The 7,905-nt window shown below is 38.7% G+C and overlaps 1 protein-coding gene across 1 annotated transcript in view; it reads left to right on the plus strand.

Annotated features, from left to right (window-relative positions):
- Positions 1 to 7,905, plus strand: part of KCNIP4 (Kv channel interacting protein 4) — a 466,638-nt gene that overhangs the window by 117,439 nt on the left and 341,294 nt on the right. The window lies entirely within an intron of this gene.

Raw genomic sequence — 7,905 nt, forward strand, 5'->3', positions numbered from 1 at the left:
GGTAAAAGTGAGAAAACTCATGGGTTGAGATAAAGACAGTTTAACAGGTAAAGCAAAAGCCACACACACAAGCAAACCAAAACAAGGAATTCATTCACTTCTTCCCATCGGCAGGCAGGTGTTCAGCCATCTCCAGGAAAGCAGGGCTCCATCACACATAACAGTTACTTCGGAAGACAAATGCCATCACTCTGAACATCCCCCGTTTCCTTCTTCTTTTTCCCCCAGCTTTATATGCTGAGTGTGATGTCATGTGGTGTGGACTATCCCTTTGGTCAGCTGGGGTCAGCTGTCCCAGCCGTGTCCCCTCCCAACTCCTTGTGCACCCCCAGCCTACTTGCTGGTGGGGTGGTGTGAGAAGCAGAAAAGGCCTTGACTCTGTGTAAGCACTGCTCAGCAGTAATGAAAACATCCCTGTATTATCAACACTGTTTCCAGCACAAATCCAGAACACAGCCCCATACTAGCTACTGTGAAGAAAATTAACTCCATTCTCCAGCACATCATACTTCTTGGAGAAATGGTGGTATATATATCATCGCAAAAGAATGTGTGGTAGGAGGTAGGAAGACAAATGATGATACTGCATAGATATTGTATAAGGCCATCAAATCTACCAGCTGTATGTCGTATGCAACTTCAAGACTGTAATGCAGACTCATATGCTTCCGTTTCAGGGCCAGCAATGCTAAATGGGTATGCTACTCTCTGATTTATATCCTTGATCACCGTTTCCTGTCTGAAGCGCGCAGTGGGTAGCTTCTTCAGGCTTTATCTGTAACATGAAACCCAGATGAATTTCCAATTGATCGAAGATGATGATAAAATAATTTTTGGAATGTGTTTTAATTTGCCTGTAATGAAAATAAGTGTGCAGAGTAGAAAAATTGTTATTTAGTTTAGAGTGGTAGAGTTTTGAGCATATATAAACCTTTCTTGTTACCCGAGAGCAAGGTTCAGTTCAGGTTTATCAGACCATAGATATGATCAGATCAATTCCAAATCTATTTAAAATTATTTTCCTACTTGTCAGAGTTAAATTTTGCATACTTTGGGAGAGCTAATCACCTGTATTATGTGGGAGGAAGATCTGTAGGCCAGTATTACAATCACTTCAGTCCTGGAAAATCTGGAGTAGACAAGTAACTGCTCATGTTCCCCAAAGGGCTTTACTGAAGAATCCCACAGGAATGCTGACAGACTGTTTTCTCGATATCTGCAGGACCCTGCTAGGAGGGAAAAGACAGGCACCACAGGTCTAGCAGTATGGTAATTTAACTTGCTCTCAACACTGGTACTTCATATAAAATAATTAGCAGAATCAAATTTTGGATGAAGGACAGCGGTTCAAAATTACTTCAACCAAGATGTAGGCTTTGAAGAGATGTTTGGGCTGTATCATCTGTTCTCTATCTTTCTCTTCCCTGATGCTGCAGCATATTCACCCAAATGCATTTCAATTCATGCCAGATTAAGGATGTGAAGACTTTAGGATTTGCACCTTTAAACCTTAACTTTTTGTTTAATCAGGGCATCAAGCCACACCTGCAACCTCTACAGCATCCACAATTGTTTTGGACTAGCAAAAAATGCCAGGGGAAAGAAAATCCTTGAAAACTGTAGGGAAGCCCTTGAATGAGAAGATGAAATGTAAGTTTTCACCATTTATGGGGAACTCCTAGGGGCAAAAGGGTTCTCACAGATGACTGAATAAGTTACTGCAGCTATGAAATCTAACTTTTTTAAAACCATATGTATATTTTATATAAATGCATATACATACATATGTGTTGCTACATATATATGTAGCAAAAGCATACTTCTCATTAATATTTTTACTCACTGGCCCAAGCTGTACATACTCATGTATTATGCTTACAGAATTCTCATAGCTGATTTGGTGCAATGACTATTCCATTGTCTTAAGAATGCTGCATACCTAGTATGCATAAACAAAAGATGTTTGCGCCCAATTTCTGATATATTTTTCTTTAACAGGTTAATGTACCTGTTGGGGTCAAAATGCAAGCTTTTCAATATTCTTATTGCGTATGGATATGCTGTAGTTATATCAAATCTTGAAAGATCTATGGAACCTATAGACTGTTAAGGCTATGGTTTCTATAGCACGGAAGTTGATTCCTTCTGATTTTTTCAGTTCAGCTTTCTCTTCCATTAAATACAGATGTAAATATGTACAGAATCTAGTACAAGTAAAATAAGTTATAATAACTCCAGATATTCTTTCCACAGATAGGAGAGATTTGGAATTAATAAATTCTTTTGTCTTGGAGGCAAAACACAAATTTCATATAAATGGGGTATGTGAAGCTAAGATAGGAATCCAAAGCCACAAAAAAAATAATCTCAGATACTTGTTGATAGTAGTATGCCTCAATCTTTTTTGATTTATTTGAGAATACTCAGCATTGGTTTATTTTTTAAGTTGGAAGATATGACCATACATATAAAACGGGATCTGTATAATAAGGGAGAAAAGGCTTTAGTGTTCTGCAGAAAGATTATTGATAACCCTGCCCCTGCAGGTTTTATAGTTAGCTTTGCATACAGATACTCAGTTTATATTGAACATTAAAAGATAGTACTCTAGATTCTGCAGTGAGAATTTTACATTGCACAGAACTTAATGTGCAACATGAAAACTGCATTATGTCATTTATGTTTCAGCAGGTAAGTCCCAGTCTCGTTTATTCTCCAGCACAAACTGCAGGCTGGCTGTGGAAGGTCAGGGTGGGAAGTTGCTCTTGTTTGACACCGCAACATTATGGAGTAATGAATATTTAATCAGGCAAGTGAGGACCGTGTGGGAGGTTGAGGCAGCCGTAGCTCCTAGTTGACTGTCTGCAGTATCATCTTAGAGTGTTGTGTGAAAATGAATCCTTGGGGTAAGCTTCAAGGACACTGAGTAGGTAAAAAAGGCATTCTGACAGAGCAGCTAGTTACAGGGAAGTTAGAAATAATAGAGACAAATGTTTTAAGTGTTTTTGTTACACTGGGCAAAGGTTTTATGTTCTGGTGGGCTAAGCCACCATGTTTTATTAAGCTCCATAAATGTAATAGAAAATTAAGTTTGAACCTATAGAGTCTGGAACTGTAACAGCGATGAAAGTAATTTGTTTTATGCAGGTATTAGCTATCAGAATGGAGCACATGTATAATTTGTTGACATTATGCAAACAGCATGAGGTAGCAGTCATTTCTCTGTAGTCCTATTTTAAGCACAGCAATAGAGCTGTTTGATTTTGAGGATATTATTCTCAGCAAGCTTTCAGGAGAAGTTAAAAACTATAGACAAAAGCAGGAAGACTGGATTAATTTTCAGTGGCATAGGCCAGGATAAAGATTTCTTATTATTTTGTGTTCCACATCAAGAAACATTGCATGCAGTTTGGATAAGTAATGGTTGGGAAACTTTTAGTTGTGCTATGAAGGTTTAAAAAAAATAATAAAAAAAAAAAGTCTGTCTTCATAACCAGGGACCTTGGCAGTCCCCTCACTATCTGTCCTGGGCTCTGTGGAAGTTACTATTCCCACACAAGACAGAACAAGATTGTGTCCACATCCCATGTGGACATCCATTTTAATATGGAGTGGATGAAGCAGAAATAGTTTTGTGTTCCTTGTTGTCTCTATAACATTCAGGACAGACAGCAGTGAGCAATAACCATTTTAAACTAAGTAAATTTAGCTAGCACGTTACTACTAATCAGTTAGGAAGGGAACATATATCTGCATCTCTGCTTCCCCAGCTCACGTTCTAGCATATAACTATGTCTGTTTTGTGTTAATAGCCAAGACTAAATTTAGGCAAATAAGGTGCAGGAGAATTTTTGCTGCTATTCACTGGCTGCGGTTAAAAGTGGTGACTGATAGACAGGGTGAATAATTTGGAATTAGTTCTGCAGTTTCCAATGACTTCTATGATGAAGGACTCCAATCCTGCTGCATCCACTTTAGAACAAAGGTGGCCAACTGTCGACACCTTGGTACAAAATACTGTAGACTCGAGAAGTAAAAGACCAGAGAAGAGCTATTAAAATAAATACATTAGGGATCGCGATTTAGGACTCTTGTGACAGATAAGGAGCAACTGAAAGGAGATCTGATGATGGTCATCTACTTGTGGCAGCTGTTTATTAATGCTGATCATAAACATCTTGCTGTTACCTTGTGTTCACCCATCTGTTTGTTTCTACCCATCTGTTATTTCTTGCCATGTGCTTAGGTTGTAAATATTATCTCTGTTCTGTTGCAATAAGGAGGTTAAAAATCCTCTGATAAAAATGTTCAGTTGTGGAATTCAGCATTTGCATTAAGAACAGAAGCCCTCGCAAGCCTCTGGAGTCAACAGCGAGGAAACCGCGTACACAGGTTTTCAGTGCTCCTGGCTGACTTCCTGCAGTCACCCTTTCTGATGAGATTGAAGCATCTGGTTAAGTTGATTTTGTTATTGTTAGAAGATTTCAATTTACTCTTAGGCAATAGCACAGGCTAGTTCAGGAGAAGATTTTGCTCTTTGAAGTTGGAAGAATGTTTAAATAACGTGTGCAAATGAAAGAGGTATACAAGGCAAATCGTCTTCAAGAAGCCAATCAACTTGTGCTCTGTATATGTCACTTCAACTCGTGTTGTTGCTTTTTTTTGTTACCAGACTAGCAGATTTATATCTGACATGCACTGTCATCCTTATTGCAGGGGTTTCTTCTTCTCATCAAATATTTGTGATGGCTTTTTTTCTCCTTAAACCATTATACTGTACTGCTTGCAAGTTGAGTCCTTGCCATTGTTACTTAATATAATGATAGCCAAATTTAACTTCTTCTTGCGTATTTTAAGAGATGGTTTTGCTTTATTTTGTTATTAAATATAATCTGTATTTAGTAACTCTTTCTCTCTCAAAAAGAAACTATAATGCTAGCTAATTCAGCATTATTTATCATTTTGTGCCAGGCCATCACAATGTTCTGTTCTGAGACAGGCCGTGCGTTTGAGGTTAAGATTTTTTTGAAGGAACATTAGACTAGATTGTCCCAGCAACCTATGCAATCTAAAAATTAGGGTTTTTCCTTACTTATTTTAAAATATGTTTTCATATTGCTGTTGATTTCTGCTTTGGTTTTGATTGTTTTGTTTTATAGTGACATACTATTCCTACACAGGAACGAAACAAGAAATACTGATTACATACCTGCTGATACTGACCAGCTCTGAACTTTTAAGATTTGCATAGTTTTGTCTTTTGTAGCACGGGACTGAAGCGACATCATTGTATAGCCCCTCTCTGAATATGGTTAGGGCGCACTTCAGTTGCCAACACATGTGCCTGGGGCATAGACCAGTAATGCTGAGACCCAAATTGAAGTTCTAAAAATGCATGTGGAATTGTATCTATGGATTGGTTAGAATTTAATTTCATAAATTGATGTTTTTGTTGTTGTTTTCTTGCTGTGGTGACAAAGATTTTTAAGATTTTTTTTCTTGTAGCTTTGTTTAGAAATCCGCAAGGGAAGAAAATATTTTATTATTATGAATTAATTTGTCTTAACAGCTCTACAGTACACTTTGTACATTCAGGGAAACTTTTCCATTTTGCATTTAAACTGGACTGCTGTTGTGGACAGTCTTTTAAAAAAAAAAATCCATATGTCTCCTCCCCAGTCACTTCATGCCTTCCAAGTACTTCAAAACAAAATAATTTGTGTTTTATATTGTTCTGGGAGCCTGACAGCTGGACTGGGTAAAACAATTTGAAAATCCAGGAGTTTACAAACAATGTTTACTTTTTCCTTCCATTTACTTTCCCTAAGGTCTGAAAAAACCTTTTGGGGTGTGTGTGTGTGTGTGTGTGTGTGTGTGTGTGTGTGTGTGTGTTATTCCTTCTCCATTGTACTTAAATAATGGCTTTTAAACCCTGATTTCTAAGTACCTGATTCCAAAGTCAGAACTTATAGGAATTGATCCAGATCGCTCTGACATTAATTATTAGGGGTGGACATAGCTTATAGATATAAAAAGTATTTATATAGTTAGGTGCAAATAGAGTGTTTCTGACTGAGGACTTTAGTGTGTCCCATCAATTAAAAAAAAAAAAAGACAATGTGTATTACCAATATATAGAAGTTGATATTCTCCAACTGTCCTTCATGTTGTGTCACTATAATATTTGCCAGCAAATCCATGGTGGTTTTATTACAGTTTTCCATTCTAATTTTCCTGTCCACTTTTCCCTGATCTGCTCTTTTGATTTTGGGGTAAGCAACTTTAGTCCAAAGATTAGTCAGCCTTTTCTGCTGAGCAGAAAAATATTGGGAGCTAGATTTGGACCCAATTCTATCCGAATGTTGCATTGTTTGTTAAAAGCCTCTTAGTGAAACTGGTCAAAAACCTTTCATGAGCTCTTTCTTAGGTAGCAGTTACTGTTATTGCCGTGTTGAAATGTAAAAGGTTTAGGAAAAAGTGTCAGAGCTGATGCAGCTTTGTTTTGGGGAGGGGGGGGAACATCAACAAAACATGGTGTTGGTGATACGTACTTATGTAAGGCTTTAGAAAACCAGTATTTCAGTTCTTCATTTTGAACTAACACCGCTAGTGAAATTTGTATAAAGCAATTAAAAATTTCAAAGGATTAAGAAGGTCAAGGACTCTAGCTGAAAACCATTTGCATTGGCCTCTTCTCTCCTCTTCTAAAGAAGAGAGACACACTCCTGTTTCAGTATCTCTTTACGTCCACCAGCTATTTAAGGAATTTCTAAATAAATTTCTCAACTAAGGAGTTTAGAAACTTGTAAGGCCCCCTGCGATCTCCAGTGCCTCAGAATTTGATGATTTTGTTGTGGGGTTTTTTGTCAAACTCTTTTTGGCAAAGTTTTTTCTGAAACGACACAGAAAACAGTTACTGCTTAAGACAAGTGGTTGTAGGAAATGGTGTAAACATGAAACGTTGAAATTCACCCAGTTCCTTCTCAGGCTAAACCCTTTGCTAGGCTAAACCAGGGGGTTCTGGGAGCTATTTCATTTTGGTTCTTTCCATTAACTGTGTAGCCTCGCTGGAAGCATAAGACAGCATGCTTGTGTTTTAGATAGCAGACACAGAAACTATGTCATCTAACTGCAACTTGGATAATGCTTTGATGTATTGTGTCTATAATGCATTTATCTCTGCTCGGTGCGTAACATAAAGAATAGCTTCAAGATGTGCATTTGTGTTTATTATAATTACTTAAAGGCATTTACAAAAATGTTTTATGGTCAATGCTGTCATAAAATTAGATCAGACAGTGATTTTCTTCTGTTAAGCTTTTCCTTAATGGGTTCTTTGTCTTCTTTTAACTGTATTAGGCATTACATATTGCATCACCATCTAATGCAATAGAGTTGTTCTCTGTGTTTATATAGTACAGGGAAGTACTGCAAGGGAAACGAAAACATATTCTTCGGGTTCTTCGGTCACGGATAAAGACTTCAGCAGATCATTTTTATTAATAGGAAACACTTCTCACGCAAGATGGAAAATACTGAATTTATAAGGGAACAGTAGGGAATGCCCGTAGCTTCCTGAAGAGACTTTCTTGGAGAGATCCGAACCACGAAACGTCAACTGTGCCAGAGCCAGCTTCCCACCTGTCCCAGGGCAGCGAGCCGGGGAGCAGGGGGAGCTCCCGGCACAGAGGTACCGCTTGGGGTCCCGTTACTCTCTCCCTTCTGTACAGTGGTGCAGCGGCCTGGGGCTTCCGCGACCTTCGGCAGGCTACAGGTCCTGCGGCCGACAGGCAAAGTTACGGCGGTGGGGAATCCCCTCCCGCTCACCGCCTGATTTCGTTCCCGCAGGTGGGGCACCGCCAAGGCAGCCTCCGCCCCGCCCGCGAGCGGCGCGACGCGGGGGCC

This window comes from Pygoscelis adeliae, unplaced genomic scaffold (assembly GCF_000699105.1).
Source record: "Pygoscelis adeliae isolate BGI_AS28 unplaced genomic scaffold, ASM69910v1 Scaffold24, whole genome shotgun sequence".
Classification (NCBI taxonomy): domain Eukaryota; kingdom Metazoa; phylum Chordata; class Aves; order Sphenisciformes; family Spheniscidae; genus Pygoscelis; species Pygoscelis adeliae.